Below are 23400 nucleotides of genomic sequence, written 5' to 3'. Positions count from 1 at the left end.
GGGATTTCCCACGTATCATGACGTCGCAGAATCGGGTCATCATGTAGTTCAGGGATAAAGGGATAAAATTAAATGAGCTAACTCTTTTTCTAATTTATTCATCATAAATTTTTTTATTTTTTAATATATATGAAAATCATACCATAGAAGATCCTAACAAGGAAAATGTTTGGATTTTTTTTTTTGGAATTTTAGAAAGAAAGTCTTCTAAAGAAGAAAGAAAATATATTTTTTCTTCTTTGGATTTTGATTTTTTTGTATTTCTTTTTTTGGAATTTTTGAAAGAAGGATTTCTAAATAATAAAGAAAATACTTTTGAATTGTTGGTTTTAATTTTTTTTTAAATTTTTTGGAGAAAAACTTCTAATGAAGGAAAACACATATTTTGGATTTTGATTTTATTTTATTTCGAATGAAAAACTTTTAAAAAGAAAGAAAAAAAATATTCTTTTGTGTTCAATATTAATTTTTTTTGTTTGGTACTTTCTAAAGAAGGAATTAAAGGAAAATATTTTTGGATTTTTAAAAATTGGGGGTCGGAACTTGTCACGACCCAAAATCCACTAAGGGTCGTGATGGCGCCGGACTCCACTGTCAGGCAAGCCAACAACAAATAACTAGTAACTTCTCGTTTAAATATTTTTTGAAATCACTTCTTTTAGGCGTTTAAACAATACGTGATGAATTATACTGAATAAATGATGAAACAATTAACAATTTTACATTTCTGAATAAACCCATATACATCCCCAGAACCCGGTGTCACAAGTGCATGAGCTATTTCTAAGAGACAATACAATACCACATCCGTCCGGAATACAAATGGACAGAAAGTAAATACACTATACTGGAAGGGACTATACTAGCTGCGGGCCGCCTCGAGTAATGCAACTCACCTAGTCCCAGTATCATCCATGCTGCTACGCCCAGTAGACCACTAGTAGTACAAGTGCCTGTGCAACAAAAATGCACAGAAGTGTTGTATGAGTACATAAACAACATGTACTCAGTAAGTATCCCGCCTAATCTCGAAGAAGTAGAGACGAGATGGCAACTTCGACACTTACTAAAGGTCCAGTAATAATATTATTAATGCGATGACTCACAGATCCATTAAGAACAATAGTAAAATTCAAATGAGTCAACAGGTGAAAGTTCCTTTTTAATTAAAATCTCCGGATTCATAATCCATTAATTAACAATTATCTCAAGTCGGGGAAAACAGGTATTAGTATCAACAACTTTCACAGCAAGCAATACAAGCATGCGCAACTCATGCCGAGGACGTACGGCCCGATCTAACAATATTTAAACTGTGCACTGCCGAGGGTCGAACGGCACGAACCATAGATGCATCTGTTACCCCGCTCGCGAACCATACATGCGACGCGGTCAAATTTAAATAAGCAATCATCTTGCTCGCGAACCTTACATGCGACGCAGGTACACATAGAAATACATGCTCAAACAGCAGATTAAGAATTTATCGAGGAACATTTATCCAAATAAAAGCCAATTCTCTTTTAACGATTTAAGAAAATGAAGTTTAATCCTTTTAGAAATTCATTTACCAATTCGACAGGATTTAAGCAATTCAACTGTAACCAACATTACAATTATTCCATGTACAGCATGCTTTTGGGTCCTAGACTACCCGGACAACAACATAATAGTAGCTACGCACGGACTCTCGTCACCTCGTGCGTACGTAGCCCCCACAAATAGGAGCACATAACCAATTAACTCACCTATGGGGACAATTCCCTCTTACAAGGTTAGAAAGGAGACTCGCCTCGCTCCGAAGATCCATGACCGGCATTCCACGCCCTTCCGAAGACTCGAGTCGATGCAAAATGCTATAAAACTAGCCAATAATTATGCAAATCCATTAATATATGTTCAATTACTTATTACAATCCAATTTATAGCAATTCCTAACCCCGATCGAAAAGTTGACAAAATTGCGCTCGGGCCCGCGTGCCCAGATTCCGAAATTTTTCGAAGATAAAGTTTACCCATGAGCTCACGAACTCAAATATATGATTTCCTCTTAATTCCATACCCAAAATCGTGGTCAAATTCCAAGAATATCAATTTTCTAGGTTTTCCTCAAACCCCAAGTTTTCTACAAATTTCAATGTCTAAATCCATATATAAACCGTGTATTTAACTCAAAACCATTAGAAATCACTTACCTCATGCTTGGTGATGAAAATTGTCACACCTCCTTTTTCGCTACTACACCCCGTGAAGGGTATAATAAAAGGAGTTTTTTCCAATTAAAGGACAATCGAAACGGGATTCATTTATTAAGAGATTCAGAGTCGCCACTTGGGAGACTTATGGTGTCCCAAGTCACCGGTTTGAATCCCGAATCGAGGAAAGGGTTTGACTATGTTTTACAGTCTGCGAACCAGAAATCCGAGTAAGAAATTCTGTTAACCTGGGAGAAGGGGTTAGGCACTCCCGAGTTTCGTGGTTCTAGCACGGTCGCTCAACTGCTATATTTGGTAAAAATCTGATTTTAATATATGTTATCCTATTGTGCAATTTTTTTTTTCTAAAAAATTACTTACCGCTTTAAATTAAATTTTTTTAAGAAAGTGAGCGTCGTTTAAAAACGTGTTTTTGGATCACGTCACATGAAATTCACCCGGATCCTCGACACATTTTTATTCAACATTTTGTGATTTGGATTTGGGTTGCATGAAATGCGCACCCGTATTTAGGAAGGTGAAATTATTAAAAGCGCGCCTAAAGCGACTAGCGTATTATTATCTTTACAGGAGGCCGTGAAAATTCGCTAAACGGCACGTCCCGAATTCTAAGTATTAATATAAGCATTTAAAGAGGGCCCGCGGTTTATGCATTTTATTTGGCGTGGCGTTCCTCATTTATTTTAAAGGCCGTCCTAAAAGGGACTATTATTTTCTAGCATGGATTGTCTCTAAAAAAAAGAAACCTAATTAATTAGTTTTATCAATTACTATTATTAAAAGTAAACAAGGAATTCGGGCCTTAAGTTCAAGTCCACATTTGAACAAAAGGAAAACCTTTTAATTCAAGTATGCTACTTAACTAGAAAGCCCAAAACCTATGTTACCAAAATTAATCCTAATGACCTTAACACGATTTTGAGACTTCAGTATTTTTAGGCTTCCAAATTAATCCAAGAAAAGGAACATAAGCAGTTAGCTTCCAGGAAAATGCCTCATTTGAACAAATTTGGGCCTATGTTCTACGACCCAATTCGAATGGTCCAAGACTAATAACTTCAGCAAGTGACTGAAGGGTTCCAGCAAATGGGGCCTTAACGGATTTAGGCCCAACTCTTGTTTGTACAACTGTTGCCACATCTGGCCCTATCAGATGAGTCCATATCTAGTGCAGATTTATTTGGACCTCAGATTATTGAGTTTTAATGCACATCAGGCCTGGTTATTTGTTTTAAGTACCATATGAATCCTATTCAGCTTATTCACAATTGCGGGAGCTTGTAGGCTTATTTACTTGTTTCTAGGCTACTGCTTTTGAGAGCAAATCAACATATTTAAAACTCCTTTGGATTTCTATTTGTGCGACAAGCATCAGGATAACAGACTAGAATACTAACACATTTAAACTACAAATTGCTCGATCCTACTAACTTCTTGTAACACCTTGATTACCCAATTATATCATAGATGCATGTTTACGACTTCAACATCAGTTTCATACTCAAACAGTCATCAACTAAAGAATAATCGAACTAAAGCTAACACTATATGACAATCATTAGCCAAAGTCTCAAACAGTCCAAAGCAGTCTTGTTTAATTACAAGCAAACATCGATTGAATGAATATCACAACTATTGTTAAAGCCAACAACATCTATATAGACAATTCAATATGAAAATCTAAGCATCCTTCATCATTTAACTCCAGAGCTGTTCATACATATGGATTCGTACTTCCAGATCACTTGAGTTAGGGGAAGTACCTGGAGTTGTGATGTAACACAGGAGAAGAAGAGAGTCAGTAGCAATTCAAGCAATCAGCAGGGTCAAATAACAAATCACAACAACAAGGAACTTAGTTATAAGCCCAGCAGCAATATCAATTGACCCAGGACTAATTCCAACCCATAGATCGCCCAAAAATAGCTTGAATACGCCCAAAACGACTTGAAATTGAACCCAGTAACACTCAGAAAACTTCAGCAATCGGATCTTAAACTAGAAGATGCGAACAACCACTACAACTTGAAATTAAACCTAAAATCTCAATGGAATAGTACTTTTTGGAGTGTTTTGGAGTTTTTGCTAATTTTTTTTGGTTTTTGAAGAAACTAAGATCTAATATGAAATTTTTGAACTCTAGGAGTTCAGATTTGATTATTTGAATTTGAAATTCGAATTTCAAATGCTAAAGTTTGCCGAAAACTTTTGGAGGGGAATTTTTTAGACCTGAACGTGTTGGGAATTTTTCAGGTGTCCCCAAACTTGGAAAAGAAGGCAAGGGGACTGCCTTTTATAGGCAAATTTCAGGGGGAAGCTTCTAGATTTCATTACCCATTTTCCCCCTCTTTTTATTTTCAGCTTTTATTCATTAGTCCCTAATTCCTTGACTTGTTTCTCAAGTTACTGCATTAAGTTTTTGAAATTATGACTAAGGCCCTATTTTAGAAGATTCTAGAGGGTTCTAGCTTTAACTACAGCATTCCTATGCAATTCTAAGTACCCAAACTACCCCTGAACTTGTTTTGAAATTACTAGTCTTATCTCAATTACCCCAACCCATTACCATGTCATTAACCATGGTTAACTAACCAACCTAATTCAGCTATATCCAAATTAACTAAACTAAGCCTAACCATTACTTGAAAACAAACACTGAACAAAAGAACAATTACTGATTAAACTGAAATGAACTAAACTAAACTAATTAAGCTAACTAATAACATCAATACAGGATTACCAGTTAAACAAATCAAAATCAAACAATGCCCAAACAGGATCGATTAAACACAAAATCAAACTAATAGAACAGACTTAAATCATACATGAAGCCTGAAGAAAATTTAAGCAAAACAGCAAAACTTAAACTAAACCCTAAACATGATTAACCCTAATTTTAAAGAACTCCAATCACAACTAAATTAACAAACGAACAAATTATTACTATTGATTAAAAGAAAAGCAAACACATAAGAAACGGACCAACACATTCGAACCCTGGTTCAGACGAAATAATAAAAAATGAGAAAAAATAAACCCTAAATTAATTAATCAGAAAGAAATATCAGTCATGAAAGAGGAACTAATGAAGAAGAACAAGGAGAAACTCACCTATGAAGTTCTAGGGTTCTGCCACCTCTTATATTTAAAATTCGACCAACTCTGCTAAGATTCGAACATCACTGACGGTGGATTCATCATGAGGGGAGTGAGGAGATCATGTGATGTCGATTTGATGAGATTTGGAGTATTTTAGGCCGGATTTTGATTTGAAATTCGAGGACATGCAAGAGGATTCGAACGAAGCTGGCCAGGGATTTGAAAAGAGGGCCTGGGGGAGAACATATGGTGTAAAAACTGGGGTCGTTTGGTGGTGGCGCCGCCGTGGGCGGCGGAGGCGGCGTCACTGTTTTCGAATATTCGAGAAGATGGGCTAATGTTCGAGGGAAAACATTTTGGGTGTTGGAAAGAGGAGGGGGAGAGGAGTCGAGGGTGTAAATTTGGGCGAGTTTGGAGCTTTACCGCCGCCGTGGGCGATTTCCGGCGGCGGAATTAGGGCGGAGCCGGCGAGGGACAGGGAGGTATGAGAAAGGAGGAGCTGGTCTTTAGGGTTTCCTAACTTTCAGACAATTTTATTAAAAATTAAGCAAGATTATGGGCCGTTGGATGATAGAAAAGGAACGGGCGAGATTGATTTTAACTTAAAGATAACAAAACCACGTAGTATTGACATGATACTACGTCATTTGAGTGGTCTCAGGGGCCTGGAGAATTGGACCGGGTAAGGGTATGGATTGGCTGTTTTTGAAGTGGGTTTGGGGGTATTGGGCATTTGGGCTGTGGTGCTTGCACGAAAATGGCCCAAAGTTGGCTAGCCCTTTGCTTCTTTATTTTAATTTCTTTTTATTTGTTTCCTTCTTTTTCTTTTTGTATTTTATTTATTATTTTGAATTTTGGATTTTATTAAATGCAAAATTAAAAGTATCCAAAAACCTGATTTACCTACAATGAGACTAATTAAATTTCTTAAAATCAACTAGATCCTAATTTTTAAAGGAAAATTAAACATAAGTGAAATTAAGGAACAAAAATGTAAAAGGATTATTTTTTATTATTTTTCTCTTATTTTCAATGATGTTAATTAATCTAAAAATCTAGAATTGGGTCCTAAATGCAAGTATACTATTTTGTAATTTTTCTTTTCATTTTTTTTGACAACTAAAATTGCAAACAAAATACAAAATCATGCAGTTAATTCCTAACGATTCAAATACTAAAAGAAAAAAATTCTAATTTTAATGAATTCTATAGGAGTAATTTAAGCGCGGCAAAAATCACATGCTCACAGCCGCCCCTCTTTGCTCGGAGACACGAAGAGTTTTCGAGCAAAGATAAATGAGCAACATGAGGGATTTTTGCCAGCTCGGCACTCCAGGAGAAGCATTTTTGAAAACCGTCTGACCGAACCCCGCTTCAAAGGTTGCCTACATATCCTTGGCTATAAAGGAATCAGGTCAGTGTAGTTCTGGAAGGCTTGGTAGCTGGGACTACCAGAAGCTGTGATTTCACTGCTGTTGCTGCTGCTACTGCTTGCTGACCTCCTTATTACACCGTGTCAAAAATAAAAAGAAACTAAACTAAGCTATGATCTATGAATTACAAAAGTCCTAGCTATGTCTTCAAACTTGCTCTTGTAATTCTTGTTGCCTTGTTGACTTACATTTCTTACAGTGGAATTCCTTTATTGTTGCCTTGAACTGTGATTGGAGATGTTTTGTCATTTCTCCGAATGATGCTTGACTGCCGAAATTTGAAATATATGCCTCTATTCTCCAGGCGGGCTCCTGAGTACTAACACTTGAAATGTATTCCCTTATTCTCCAGGTGGGCTCCTGATTGTCGTCACTTGAAATGTATTCCCTTGTTCTCCAGGTGGGTGCCTGACTTCAACAAAATAGACAAACAAAGAAAATTTCCTGCCCGAGTTTGGTGGCTGGGCGCATCATGTCACCAAATATTAAAAATTTGAAAGATAAAATTTGAATCGTACTTCCCTTGTTCTCCAGGTGGGCGCCTGATTGCTGAGCTTGAAATGTATTCCCTTGTTCTCCAGGTGGGCGCCTGACTGCTGAACTTGAAATGTATTCCCTTGTTCTCCAGGTGGGCGCCTGACTTCTGAACTTGAAATGTATTCCCTTGTTCTCCAGGTGGGCGCCTGATTTCAACAAAATGGACAAACAAAGAAGATTTCCTGCCCCAGTTTGGTAGCTGGGCACATCATGTTACCAAATATTAAAAATTTGAAAGCTAAAATTTGAATTGTACTTCCCTAGTTCTCCAGGTGGGCGCCTGATTGCTGAGCTTGAAATGTATTCCCTTGTTCTCCAAGTGGGCGCCTGATTTGAAATGTATTCCCTTGTTCTCCAGGTAGGCGTCTGATTGCTGAGCTTGAAATGTATTCCCTTGTTCTCCAGGTGGGCGCCTGACTGCTGAACTTGAAATGTATTCCCTTGTTCTCCAGGTGGGCGCCTGACTGCTGAACTTTAAATGTATTCCCTTGTTATCCAGGTGGGCGCCTGATTGCTGAACATGAAATGTATTCCCTTGTCCTCCAGGTGGGCGCCTGACTTCAACAAAATAGACAAAACAAAGAAATTTTCTGCCCCTGTTTCAATCAAAGAAAAACCTTGTTAATATAAAATGGTGGTTAGTTGCTGGCATTCTTGTTGGGTACGTCCCTGCTGCTGAGCTCTACTCCGACTTGCTTCCCTGGACTTGCCTTGAACCGCTTCGACTGCCTGACTGACTTTCAACCCCCTGACTTTGATGACCCAAGTGTTCTATCCCATTTTGTTGTTTTTATGTTTCTGACCCCTCTATCTGAAACTTTGCTTCTCCCACAAAACTATCTGATTAATCCACCGATGAAACTTCCGGTGGTCCTTTGTGTCTTACTTTGCATTTTGACATCTTTGGTATATTCCGGCCCTGTTGTGCTTTGCAACTGGGAAACTAGTAGTTAGCCTTGACATTCCTCCCTTTTTGTTTCGAACAGAACCGGCACTGAAACATCTTAAAGAACAGACCTCAAAAGAATGAAATGCAATGACCTCGAGGGTTAAGGATAGAGAGAATCCAAAAACGAACGAAGAAGGAAAAGAAGAAGACTTATCTGAGTAGAACAGCTGGTACCATTGATCGTGCCATGCATTTTGGATTAACCGGCCCAATCTGTCCAACCAATCAACTTTCAATTGCCACATTTGTTGCTCCAGACTTTCATAACCTGATTTTCCACCCAGACCCTAACCTCGCTCATCTTGCAATGTCTTGAACAGCTTTCAACCATAGACTTGTCTCATTTGCCCATCTGAAACTCACCTTTGCCTTAAGGTGCCCGCAAGGGTTTTCACCAATAAGACTCTCTCATTTTTAATTTCTCTCCACTCACTTCGCCTTACGGTGCCCGTGAGGGTTTTCACCAATAAGACTCTCTCATTTTTGATTTTTTCCTGCTTGAACCAGAGTGTTACCTCTGACATGAGTTAACTTTCTTGGCATTTCTCGAAGATTGATCAGAAGGTCTTTCTTTGGACCGTAATGTGGGCTTTTGGATAGGGTTAGAAAGAAAGGGTATAAAAGGCTCAAAACAATTCTAACATGGGTTCGAAATTACAACTTTCGAAATCAGATTTCTCACAACGACCACAACTTCTGCCCCAGTTTTTTTCTTGGGGACTTTTGGACTTTTATTTCGGTGTGACTGAACCTCAGAGAGAGGCTGCCTACGTACCCTTTCGGGATCAAGTCAAATGTAGTTCAGGTCATAGGAACTACTTTGTTGCTGTGATTTTTCCTTTCTTTTTCTTCCACTTTCTCTTTTTTTTTTCTCTTTTCTCTTCCTTTTTTCTTTCTTTTCTTCTTCCTTTTTCCTTCTCTCTCTTTTCATTCTTTTCTTTTCTCTTTCCTTTGACTTATCTTTCACGCTTGTGTTTCTGATCTTTGCTACTGATTGCGAAAGAGGGGTATGAAAGCAAATGAATGAGGCTCAAAGGGGGTAACAAAGGATAAAGTGTTTGGATAGCAGAACAAAATGCCTTCGTCATTCCAATCTTCAAAACATGCCAAGTACAAATAAATACAATTAAAACAAAGAAGATCATACATAATATCTCTTGACTGCATCAGAGTTGATAGCCATTTCTACACATTTTCCTTCCACATCCGTCAATATAATGCGCCATTGGACAACACTCTGGTTACAACAAATGGTCCCTGCCAGTTTGGGGCGAACTTTCCTTTTGCTTCGACCTGATGAGGTAAGATACGTCTCAACACCAACTGCCCTACTTCAAACTTCCGCGGACGCACCTTCTTGTTGTATGCCCTCGCCATTCTCTGCTGGTACAACTGTCCATGACATACTGCAGCCAATCTCTTTTCATCAATCAAACTTAGTTGCTCCAAGCGGGCTTTGACCCATTCAACATCATCAATTTCCGCCTCGCGATAATTCGAAGGGACGGGATTTCAATCTCTGCGGGTATTACTGCCTCAGTACCGTACACCAGTGAATAAGGAGTCGCCCCTACTGAAGTGCGGACAGTAGTGCGGTAACCTAACAATGCGAAAGGTAGCTTCTCATGCCATTGTCTGGACCCTTCCACCATTTTCTGAAGTATTTTCTTAATGTTCTTGTTAGCTGCTTCGACTGCTCCATTTGCCTTAGGGCGATATGGGGTGGAATTGCGGTGCGTAATCTTAAACTGCTGACATGTCTCCGTCATCAGATGACTGTTGAGGTTGGAACCATTGTCCGTGATGACTACCTTCGGGATCCCAAACCGACAGATGATATTTGAATGTACAAAATCAACCACTGCCTTCTTGGTCACAGATTTGAAAGTTTTCGCCTCAACCCACTTAGTGAAATAATCAATGGCTACCAGAATAAACCTGTGTCCATTTGACGATGCTGGCTCGATTGGCCCGATGACATCCATTCCCCAAGCAACAAAGGGCCATGGTGCCGACATTGTATGCAATTCAGATGGTGGAGAATGAATCAAATCTCCATGTACCTGACATTGATGACACTTGCGCACGAAACTGATGCAATCCCGTTCCATGGTAAGCCAATAATAACCTGCTCGGAGAATCTTCTTTGTCAATACATATCCACTCATATGCGGTCCACAAACTCCCGCATGTACCTCAGTCATGATAACTGTAGCCTGTTTAGCATCTATGCATCTTAATAGACCAAGATCTGGAGTTCTTTTGTACAACACTCCTCCACTGAAGAAAAATCCGCTTGCCAAGCGTCGAATCGCTCTCTTTTGATCCCCTATGGCTTGTACTAGATATACTCCCATCCTAAGGTATTCTTTGATGTCATGGAACCACGGCTCACCATCAAGTTCTTCTTCCACCATGTTACAATAGGCATGCTGATCTCGGACCTGAATCTGCAAAGGGTCCACATAAGCCTTATCTGGATGATGCAACATTGACGCCAAAGTAGCCAAAGCGTCGGCAGCTTCTTTATGAATCCTTGGGATATGCCTGAAATCTATTGATTGAAACCGTTGACAAAGATCATGCAAACATTGTCGGTACGGTATGAGCTTCAAATCTCGTGTCTCCCATTCCCCCTGAATCTGGTGCACCAAGAGATCCGAGTCACCCATGACCAAGATTTCCTGGACACCCATATCTATAACCAGTCTCAAACCCAAGATACATGCCTCGTATTCAGCCATGTTATTGGTGCACTAGAAACGAAGTTGAGCTGTAACAGGGTAGTGTTGCCCTGTCTCAGAAATAAGTACTGCTCCTATCCCGACGCCTTTGGTATTGGCAGCCCCATCAAAGAACAGTTTCCATCCTGGCTTCTCAACCTGTTCCAACTCATCGACATGCATTACCTCTTCATCAGGGAAGTATGTTTTCAAAGGTTCATATTCTTCATCTACTGGATTCTCAGCCAAATGGTCAGCCAACGCTTGTGCTTTCATTGCAGTTCGGGTCATATAGACAATGTCAAATTCCGTGAGCAAGATCTACCACTTTGCAAGCCTCCCTGTAGGCATGGGCTTCTGAAAAATATACTTTAACGGGTCCAACCGAGAGATGAGATAGGTGGTATAGGATGACAAGTAATGTTTCAATTTCTGCGCTACCCAAGTTATCACACAACACGTCTTCTCAAGTTGAGTGTACTTTACCTCGTAAGATGTGAACTTCTTGCCGAGGTAATAAATTGCCTGCTCTTTTTTTCCCGTGATGTCATGTTGCCCCAATACACAGCCAAAAGAGTTATCCAAAACTGCCAGATAAAGAATCAAGGGTCTTCCCGGCTCAGGCGGGACCAACACAGGCGGATTGGCAAGATATTCCTTAATCTTGTCAAATGCTGCCTGACATTCATCAGTCCATCTGACCGCAGCATCCTTCTTCAACAGCTTAAAGATAGGCTCACAAGTCGTCGTGAGCTGAGCAATGAACCTGCTGATATAATTTAACCTTCCAAGCAAACTCATCACCTCTGTTTTTTTCTTTGGCGGCGTCAGCTCTTGAATGGCTTTGATCTTGGACGGGTCTAACTCAATACCGCATCGGCTGACCAAGAATCCCAATAGTTTCCTAGACGGGACGTCAAATGCACATTTCGCTGGACTAAGCTTGAGGTTGTACCTGCGGAGCCTCTGAAAAAACTTCCTTAGGTCCTTGACATGATCACACTGCTTCATTGACTTTATGATCACGTCGTCCACGTAGACCTCAATTTCCCGGTGTATCATGTCATGAAACATGGTGGTCATCGCCCTCATATATGTTGCTCCTGCGTTCTTCAAACCAAATGGCATGACCCTATAACAATACGTTCCCAGGGTGTGATAAATACCGTCTTTTCTGCATCTTCCTCATCCATCAAAATCTAGTGATAACCCGCGTAGCAATCCACGAAGGAACCAATCTCATGTTTTGCACATTTATCAATTAAGATGTGGATGTTCGGCAGTGGGAAGTTGTCTTTTGGACTCGCCTTATTGAGATCACGATAATCAACGCACACTCTGGTCTTTCCGTCCTTCTTTGGCACAGGCACAATATTGGCTAACCAGGTAGGATACCGCGTGACCCGGATGACCTTTGCGTCAAACTGCTTGGTGACGTCTTCTTTGATTTTCACACTTATATATGTTTTAAATTTCCTTAGCTTCTGCTTGACAGGAGGGAATGCTGGGTCGGTGGGCAATTTGTGGACCACCAAGTCAGTGCTTAAACCCGGTATATCGTCATATGACCATGCGAAAACATCTTTGTACTCAAGCAATGCTTTGATTATCTCTTCTTTGAGCTGAGGTTCCAAATGGACACTTATTTTCGTTTCCCGTACATTATCCCGATCCCCTAAATTGATTGCTTCTGTGTCATTCAGGTTAGGTTTGGGTTTTTCTTCAAAATGGCTTAATTCTTTACTGATTTCCTCAAAAGCTTCCTCATCATCATATTCTACTTCGTCATCGCACTCAATTTCTTGTATTATTATTTCGGAGTTAGATTGGCATTTAAAGTTGGGCCGAAGACTCCTCATGCATGACATATCATTGAAACCAGCATATAAAGGGACTTTACAAGAAAGAAAAGAAAGACAAAAATAAAAACTATCAGGAATGGAAGGAAATTGCATTTCATTAAAATTTAAGATAACAAGGTTTAACTCATCCAAACGGACAGAACATAACATCCGAATTACAACCTTGGAAATAATCCAAGACTCCCTCCGGGTAGGAAGGGGAGTTGCTTCCCAATTGTTAAGCTTTGCCTGGGGCCCCACGAACTGAACATCTGCCTTGCTTGGACCTTCTCCGGCCTCCAACACATTCACCTCGTCAAACAGCTTTTCAAACCTCTCGATTAGCTCCTTGTCGGGATCAATCACACAACTGGGCATTGTTGTTGCTAGGCGCTTCTTAGTACTAGGCCTGATAAAGGAACGGAAAAGGCGGGGAATAGGTTTTGGAAGGGTCCATGCTTTCTTTTTCATCTTTCTAGCTCGCCTTATGTCCGCAGCAGTGGGCTGGAAGCCTAAACCAAAAGTATCCAGGTTTCCAGGAAGAGATACTGGCTGTATGATGCCTTGCAAAGAAGCACCCAAGCCTTTTCCAGGTACGAATCCGTTCTTTAGCATTTCTGACACAACCATGACGGATGCAGCAGCTACCTTTGGCACAAGAATACACTCCACTTCCGAGATCTTTTCAACCAATACCGTGTCAAAGACTTGATAAACCCATGGACCTTTGTCGTCCTCAGCTTCTATGAAAGGCACAATGGCACTACCCAGAGCACACGAACTATCTTCCCCATGCACCACAATATCTAGCCTGTCCCACTCGAATTTGACCATCTGGTGCAGGGTTGATGGCACTGCTTTTGCTGTATGGATCCAGGGTCGGCCTAACAGAAGATTGTGAGAAACGGCCACATCGAGCACCTGGAACTCCATAGTAAATTCGACCGCTCCTATCCTCAGTTCCAACACTATATCCCCAACTGAGTCCTTTCCCCCTCCATCAAATCCTCGCACGCAAATGCTATTCTTGTGGATTCTCTCATTGTCCACCTTTAATTTATCCAGGGTGGAGAGAGGGCAGATGTTTGCACTAGACCCGTTGTCAATCAGCACCCGGGTGACCACAGAGTCTTCACATTTCATCGTGAGGTAGAGTGCCCTATTATGCTCAGTGCCTTCCAAAGTCAGCTCATCATCAGATAATGTAACCCTGTTAACTTCGAAAATCTTGTTTGCTATTTTCTCTAGGTGGTTCACAAAGATCTTATCCGGAACATGAGCTTCATTCAAAATTTTCATCAATGCCCGGCGGTGCTCGTCCGAGTGGATCAATAATGATAGCAGTGAGATCTGTGTCGGGGTCTTTCTCAGCTGTTCTACAATGGAGTAATCTTGCGCCTTCATCTTCTTCAAGAATTCTTCTGCTTCTTCTTCGGTTACGGCTTTCTTTACTGGTACTGGATTATCTTTGGCAGTTTTAGCTCTTCTCAGCTCTTCAGGGGCAAAGCATCTTCCTGAACGAGTCGGCCCATGGGTTTCACAAACTTCTTCTTTGACTTCCTTCCCCTTATACATTAATGTCACTCGGCCGTAATTCCATGGAACGGCCTTTTCACTTATTACTGGTAACTGAGTTATTGGCTTGATGATAACCGGCTCTGTGCGAGCACCTTTCACGATCACAACGGGCTTGGCAACTGCCCCGACACCACCACTTTAGTTGGCTCTTGTTTTACTGCAATACTGCTCAAAGACTCCTTCTCCACCACAACTGGTTCTTGTTTTGTTGCAAAACTGTTCGAAGACTCCTTCTGTACCACTGCAACCGGTTCACTAACTGTCTCTTCTACCTTGATCAATGTCTTCCCACTACTTGGTTTCTCATTTGGCCTGTCCTCACTAGCCCTGATCATTATTACGGTTCGCGAAGGCTTTTTATGCTCTCCCTTTTGTACTAACTCAATCATATGGGTCTCGTAATGGGTTGGCAGTGGATTCTGATTGATGTTAGGCGTCTCTGGAGCCTGCACCTCAATTCGGCGGGTGTCGATGAGCTCCTGGATGGCCGTTTTCAAATGCCAGCATTTTTCTGCGTCATGCCCCGGAGCACCCGAGCAATACTCGTAACTCACCGAGTGATCCAGGTTCCTTGGGGGAGGATTTGGCAATTTGGGGTCAATCGGACTAAACATGCCCAACTGTCTCAATCTGTGGTATAGGCTGGTGTAAGATTCACCCAACGGAGGGAAAGTCTTCTTCTTCTGCAACCTATCATTCTTGGAGGCAGGGTTAGATCGAAAACCAGTTCCAGTGGGGTTTTTGTAGGCTCTCGGGGGTGGGTAGGTGTTTTGAGTTGGGTAAGTATTTTGTGGGGTGGGTGCGCGCCATTGCGCATGGGTAGGAGGCTGGGGGTATGTTTGGGCATGGTGGACAGAGAAGTGACGATCGGGAGGTGGGTAATAGTGCTGTGGTGGGCTATATGGAGTGTGTGGGTAGGTTTGAGGATGGGGTCGAGGTTGGTTGTAATATGGTGATGGGCCCCTAAACCAAGCCCTTGATTCAACTACTGCAACATCTTCTTTCTTCTTTTTCCCCAATACTCCTCCGGTGCCGCTTTGATAGCTTGGGTAGTTGCCTTGATTGCCGAATAGCTCATGATTTTGTTGGATTTAAGTCCTTCCTCCACCATACTTCCCATTTTTACTACCTCGTTGAAAGATTTTCCCACTGCTGACACTAAGTGACCGTAGTAGGTGGGCTCCAAAGCCTGCAAGAAGTAATCAACCATCTCGCTTTCTTTCATTGGAGGATCGACTCTTGCCGCTTTCTCCCTCCACCGGAAACCGTACTCTTTGAAGCTTTCCCCCGGCTTTTTCTCAATTTTTGTCAGCGACAGACGGTCTGGGACAATTTCGAGATTATACTGAAAGTGACATGCAAATGCGTGGGCCAGATCGTCCCAAGTATACCATCGAGCATGATCCTGTCGAGTGTACCATTCCAAAGCCGCACCACTTAGACTTTGGCTGAAGTATACCATCAATAACTTGTCTCTTCCCCCAGCTCCTCTCATTTTGCTGCAGAACCCCCTTAGATGCGCCACCGGATCACCGTGTCCGTCATATAAATCAAACTTGGGTAACTTGAATCCTGCTGGTAACTGGACATCGGGAAACAAGCACAAATCCTTGTATGCCACACTTACTTGGCCTCCGAGACCCTGGATATTTCTGAATAACTGTTCTAAGCTCTTGACCTTTCGTATCATCTCCTCCTGCTCAGGTTTTTTGGGAGGCTTCCCTACTTCAGCTGAGAGATCAAAACGGGGAGTGTAAGAACATGGTTCCGGTGGTTTTAAGGTGGGTTCGGGTGGGTAATATTGGTTATCATAGATTTGGAACAAAGGTTCACTAGAGGATCTGTGTAATGCAGCAGGTGGGGGAGCCACAAACACAGGAGTAGTTGGTGGTGGAGGGCATGGAATTTGTTTGGGTGGTGGAGGTGGTGGCGTTTGAGAGGTGGTTCCGTAGTACTGCTGGTAAGTAGGGAAGGCTGGAGATGAGTTCACTGTGGGAGGATCTTGAGGCTGAGTTAACGGCGGGATGTAGGCGGGGCTAGCAGGGTAGGCTGGTGGTGGATGTCCCTTTGACCAGGCCTGGTACATCTCGACCATTTGTGCCTTTAACTTATGCACTTCCTCCCTCATTGCATTAACATCCAGCTCTTCCTCCTCCCTCGACGGGTTGACGATGCTTGCCTCTAACTCCTGGTTGACCATGTTTGATTTGTTCTTAGACCGAGTGTTGTAGGAATGGGTTGCCAGAATGCCAGTCAACTAACCACCTGTCTGGAGGCATCATTAACAACAACTTTGTTAGCGGTGCATTAATAGATAGGTAACCGCACATTTGGGAATGAATGCACCTAAGCATTTAACCATTTCTATTATGCCTTTGCTTGGTTACATGCGTCATCCCGGCCTTTCTTTTATTTCCTTATGCAACTTTTCTCTCTCTTTTTCCTTCTTTTACTCTTGCCTTGATGTTTCTTGTTCCTATTCTCTCCTTTCCTCAAATTTCGTTCATTTTCTTTTTTTCTTTCATTGTTTTTCCGCTCTTTTCTTTCCCTTTTTCTCTTGCTCTCTTTTTATTCTTCTCTCTTTTCTTTTTCCTTTTTTTTTGGTTACGGTCGAATCCTACGGAGATTACCTATGTATCATGACCCCGCATGAATTAGACCAAGCATAGTTCTTGCAACTAAATGCAAAAATAAAGAGATAATTTTGGGATTTTTTCAAATTTTCATTAATAAAACTCCGATTACAAAGCTACTAGATTACTTGTTTTTCTTGAAAAGGAAACTACAAAAACAGACTCAAAATAACACAATACAAACTCGATGATTAAAACTAAATCAAGAGTACATCAAAGCTTCAAATCCTGGGGCCCGTGGGGCATCTTTCGGCATCGCCGCGGGCCTGTGCGCAAGACTGAGAAGGTTTCAATGTCAACTGTGGTCATCCTGGACAAGGAATTTTAAGGAAAAGTGTGACTATTTAAAGAAAACTGACTATTTAATGACTTATTTTGACTTAAAAAGAAAAGTGACTATTTTGTTTAAAATTTTTTATTTAAGGAAACAAAGGCTCGGCAAAAACGACCTTTCAGCACTTCCGGGAGGGAGATTTTAAGACTGTGCCTGCAAACCATTTAAAAACGACTCGGGGTGGCTGCTCTTGCAAAAACTGCCTTCCGGCGCCCTTTTGGGGATATTCTGCTTATATTAATCAAGAATGGCGTCACCCGACTTATTTTGATAAAAATTAAAATTTTGACATTATTTGGCTATTTTGAAAAAAAGGTGGTTCGACCCGATGAGGGTTGCCTACGTATCTCACATCCGGTGAGAATCAAACCAGCGTAGTTCGGGCAGATTTGCCAAAATCAAAATGTATAATTCGGACAATAATCTTTTCACTTTTCAAATATTTTTCTTTCTCCATTTTTCAAAAATTCGGCAGCATTTCAGTACTATTTGGGCATTGGTTGTCCACAACAAATGTTTACCCTCACTTAGTCGTAACACTGCTATCTCTTGTTTTCATTTTCTCTCATTACATACAAGCCGGTCAACATGCAAAGCCGAGCAAATAAATGCGCAAGTAGCACGTAAGATGTATCAGGATGGTCTTTTCATTTCAGGTCACCTGTCCTAGACGGACCCAACCCCTGTGTTGAGTCCCCTAAGTCAAATGCACATGATGCAAACAAATATTCCTACTGGGATCTGGCATGAGGTTTTGTTCTTCTAGGTTTATTGGTGTAGACCTGGCTTACCCGAGCGGACAACTCGGGCCGAGGGGGAGGCAGCGTACCGGGGATACAGAAGCTCCGCCAGCTTAGCAACTTATCCAAACCTCGTTCTAAATTGGGAAAGACTCTAAACAGAAGAGAAGCTACACGAAGTGTACCCTTCTCCATGATGTAGAAGACTCAGAGAGAGGAAGAGATTCGCGACAGTTTATATACAATTCAACAAATATCAAAGCGGTAAAACATTTAGCACATATAGCATGGAACATGTAGAAAAATTAGATAAAGCCAAATATAACAATTTAACTGAGCTTGAATTATTGAACCCTGAACCGAAATTTTGGGTTCTTATCCCCAGCAGAGTCGCCAGAGCTGTCACACCTCCTTTTTCGCTACTACACCCCGTAAAGGGTATAATAAAAGGAGTTTTTTCCAATTAAAGGACAATCGAAACAGGATTCGTTTATTAAGAGATTCAGAGTCGCCACTTGGAAGATTTATGGTGTCCCAAGTCACCGGTTTGAATCCCGAATCGAGGAAAGGGTTTGACTCTGTTTACTAGTCTGCGAACCGAGAAATCCGGGTAAGGAAGTTCTGTTAACCAGGGTAGAAGGGTTAGGTCGACTCCCGAGTTCCGTGGTTTCTAGCACGGTCGCTCAACTGCTATTTTGTAAAAATCTGATTTTAATATATGTTATCCTATTGTGCAATTTTTTTTAAAAAAAAAATTACTTACCGCTTTTAATTAAAAAAATTTAAGAAAGTGAGCGTCGTTTAAAAACGTGTTTTTGGATCACGTCACATGAAATGCACCCGGATCTCCTCGACACATTTTATTCATGTTTTGGGATTTGGATTGGGTCGCATGAAATGCGCCACCCGTATTTAGGAAGGTGAAATTATTAAAAGCGCGCCTAAAGCGACTAGCGTATTATTATCTTTGCGGGAGGCCGTGAAAATTCGCTAAACGGCACTTCCCGAATTCTAAGTATTAATATAAGCATTTAAAGAGGGCCCGCGGTTTATGCATTTTATTTGGCGTGGCGCACCTCATTTATTTTAAAGGCCGTCCTAAAAGGGACTATTATTTTCTAGCATGGATTGTCTCTAAAAAAAGAAACCTAATTAAATTAGTTTATCAATTACTATTATTAAAAGTAAACAAGGAATTCGGGCCTTAAGTTCAAGTTCGACATTTGAACAAAAGGAAAACCTTTTAATTCAAGTATCCTACTTAACTAGAAAGCCCAAAACCTATGTTACCAAAATTAATCCTAATGACCTTAACACGATTTTGAGACTTCAGTATTTTTAGGCTTCCAAATTAATCCAAGAAAAGGAACATAAGCAGTTAGCTTCCAGGAAAATGCCCATTTGAACAAATTTGGGCCCATGTTCTACGACCGAATTCGAATGGTCCAGACTAATAACTTCAGCAAGTGACTGAAGGGATCCACAAATTGGGCCTTAACGGATTTAGGCCCAACTCTTGTTTGTACATCTGTTGCAATATCATCTGCCTTCTCAGATGAGGTCACATATCTAGGTACAGATATTATTATTTGGACTACTCAATTATAATTGTGAATCAGTCTTGTAAATGCACGGTCACCAGTGCGACTGGTTAATTACTGTTTAAGTACCACTAGCAATCCTTTATCTCAGCTATGCTTCACAATTGACAGGGATCTCGTATTTGCTCTTGAAGGTTACTTCATACATTGGTTAATAAGGCACTGCTTTCTTGAGCAAGAAATCAACTATTCTTAGAAAGGCCAATCCTTTTGTCAAGATTTCTGATTTTGCCGAACAGCATCAGAATGGGATAACAGAATCTAGAACTAACTACACACTAACTAAACCTACAAATTGTCGATCTACTAACTTCTTGTAACACCTTGATTACCCAATTATATCATCAAATTCATGTTTACGACTCTCAACATCAGTTTCATACGCAAAACAGTCGCTCAACTAAAGAATATATCGAACTAAAGCTAACACTATATGACGGACATCATCTTAGCCCAAACTCTCCAAACAGCTCCCCATAGCGATGTTCTTCTGTATATACATAAGGCGACACTAATCAGAATTGAATGAAAATCCACTAATCCTAATATAAGTTTTAAGGCCTACGGAATAAAATCTAGTGAGTAGACAAGGTTTATCAATATGATTAAGTCGTAGCATACGCGGTTCTATCATTTGTACTCCTCAGAGCTGTATCATGACATATGGGGATTAAGTACTTCTGATCATTCTTTGAGTATAATATAGGGGAAGTAAACTGGGAGTGTGATTGTTAACAGGGCATGATTGAAGTCACAAAGAGAGTGTACATAAGACACTATTACGCGCACCGCGAATATTCCCATGTCAGTTGATCATATAATTTATTAAATAATGGACAATGCAACGAAGAGTTAATAATAGCTTATTTAAACTCACAGTCTAGCAATTTATTCATATTTTTGACCTTTTCAAGGAGAAACATTATCACCATACCGGCCATAGGAGAAATACAAACAATTCAATTTATAGCTTTGAGGATACGCCCATTAAACGACTTGAAATATGAACCTCAAAGTATGACAAGGTGTCCAGGCACAACGACTCTCCAGCAAAACGATTATCTTAAAAACTAGAAGAGGTGCACGTAACAACCACTACAACTTGAAATTAACCTAAATCTTCATAATGAGTAATTGGAGTGTTTTGGAGTTTTTTTGCTAATATTTTTTCTTGGTAAATTTTGAAGAAAAACTAAGATCTATATGAAATTTTTTTGAACTCTAGGAGTTCAGATTTGAAATTATTTGAATTTGTTAAATTCGAATTTCAACACGTGGCTAATACCGTTTGCCGGACAACTTTTGGAGGGAGATTATTCTTTATGACCTGAAGATCGTGGGAATTTCTTTCATGGTTCCACAACTTTGGAAAAGAAGGCAGTGAGGATCTGACCTTTTATAGGTCAGACATTTTTTAAGGGGGAAGCGGTCGTCACTAGATTTCATCTACCCACTCTTCCCCCCTCTATTTCTCTATATATACTCATTAGCTTTATATCATTAAGTCACCCAATTAGCCAATTTCTCGGAGGTGACATATTGTGTTCGCTGTCACGTTTAATGTTGCATTTCAAGAATATTCCACTGTGATATTTTAAACTCGCACTCAGGACCCCTGATTTTCTAAAGTATGATTTTTAAACTTTATTTTTAATTAAAGCGGGAGGTAGTTCTTAAGTTCTTTTTATTCTTACATACATTCCTAATGATATCACATAAAGTTAACTGGCCAAAACTCCTTCATGAGACTTGTTTATAACATGGAAATTACTATTTGATCTTATTCTTCAATTACCACATACCCACATTATTCTCTATATCCAGATATACCTATCAATGCAGTTATTTACTTAACCAACCTAATTCAGACCTATCTTCCAACTTGACTAAAGCATAAGCCTAACATGGTACTGTGATAACTTCAGAGACAAAGACGACTGTGAAGCAAAGAAACAACTTACTAACGACCTCTATATCACTGTAAACTGAAATGTGGATTATTAACATCAAAGAAACTTATCCTAATTACCGCTGATTATCTTACTTAAGATTCAACTACAGAGATCTATGGCAGTTTAAACAGAACGAAATACAAACTACATTATACACACTGCACTTTTAACCACAAGTGACTCGAATTAAACCGAGCATTGAGGAATATTGCGGACTATAGACACAGATATTAAATCATAATTACCAAGTGGCGATCTAGCATAGATGCCCTTTACCCAATTTAAGACTCAAAAAAGCGCAAATCTAAACTATAACTTCGCTTAAACCACTGCATTTATAACCTAAATTGTGAAAAGAACTCCACATTCTACAATCTAAATATAATCAACACCGAACAATTTATTACTAATTGATTAAAAAAAAAGACCAACACATAGAAACGGACCAACACATTTGAACCCTAGTTCAGACGAATTAAATAAAAATGAGAACAAAATAAACCTAAATTGATTAATTCAGGAAGAAAATATCAGTCTGAAAGCGGAACTTAATGAAGAAGAACAAGGAGAAACTCACCTATGAAGTCCTAGGGTTCTGCCGCTCTTAGATTTAAAATTCGCCCAAATCTGGTAAGATTCGAAATCAACTGACGGTGGATTCATCATGAGGGGAGGGTGAGGGAGATATGTTGAATGTCGATTTTTGATGAGAATTTGGAGTATTTTAGGGTTTTAGGCGGATTTTGATTTGAAATCTCGAGGACATGCAAGAGGATTCCGAACGAAGCTGGCCAGGGATTTGGAAAGAGGGCCTGGGGGAAGAACATATGGTGGTAAAAACTGGGGTCGTTTGGTGGTGGCGCGCCGTGGGCGGCAAGAGGCGGTGTCCACTATTTTCGAATATTCGAGAAGATGGGCTAATGTTGAGGGAAAACATTTTGGGGTTGGAAGAGGAGGGGAGAGGAGTCCCGAGGTGTAAATTTGGGCGAGTTTTTGGAGGCTTTACCAGCCGCCGTTGTGCGATTTCCGGCGGCCGAATTAGGGCGGAGCCGGCGAGGGACAGGGAGGTACGAGGAAGGAGGAGCTGGTCTTTAGGGTTTCCTAACTTTCAGACAATTTTATTAAAAATCAAGGAAGATTATGGGCCGTTGGATGATAGAAAAGGAACGGGAGAGATTGATTTTAACTTAAAGATATCAAAACGACGTAGTATTGACATGATACTACGTTGTTTGAGTGGTCTTAGGGGCCTGGAGAATTGGATCGGGTAAGGGTATGGATTGGGCTGTTTTTGAAGTGGGTTTGGGGGTATTGGGCATTTGGGCTGTGGTGCTTGCACGAAAATGGCCCAAAGTTGGCCAGCCCTTTGCTTCAAATCATATCAAACAACGCTAAAACCATGAATTACACCCCAATTCAAGCTTTATGAACTTTAGAATTTCAAACTTCTACTTTTGATGCTTAAACCTATCAAATCACGTCCGATTGACCTCAAATTTTGCAGATAAGTCATATTCGACATTACGGACCGACTCCAACTTCCGGAATCGGATTCCGGCCCCGATGTCAAAAAGCCCACTTCCGGTCAAACTTCTCAAAAACCTTCAAATTTCTATCTTTAGCCAAATGACTTCAAAATGGCCCATGGACCTCCGAATTCGCTTCCGATCGCGCTCCCAACTCCCAGATCACCATACGGAGCTACTCCCAGACTCGGAATCCCAAACGAACATCGATAACACTGAAATGCACTTCAAGCCAAAC

Source organism: Nicotiana attenuata, chromosome 3 (genome assembly GCF_001879085.1).
Source record: "Nicotiana attenuata strain UT chromosome 3, NIATTr2, whole genome shotgun sequence".
NCBI classification, from domain to species: domain Eukaryota; kingdom Viridiplantae; phylum Streptophyta; class Magnoliopsida; order Solanales; family Solanaceae; genus Nicotiana; species Nicotiana attenuata.
This window is presented reverse-complemented; position numbering follows the sequence as displayed.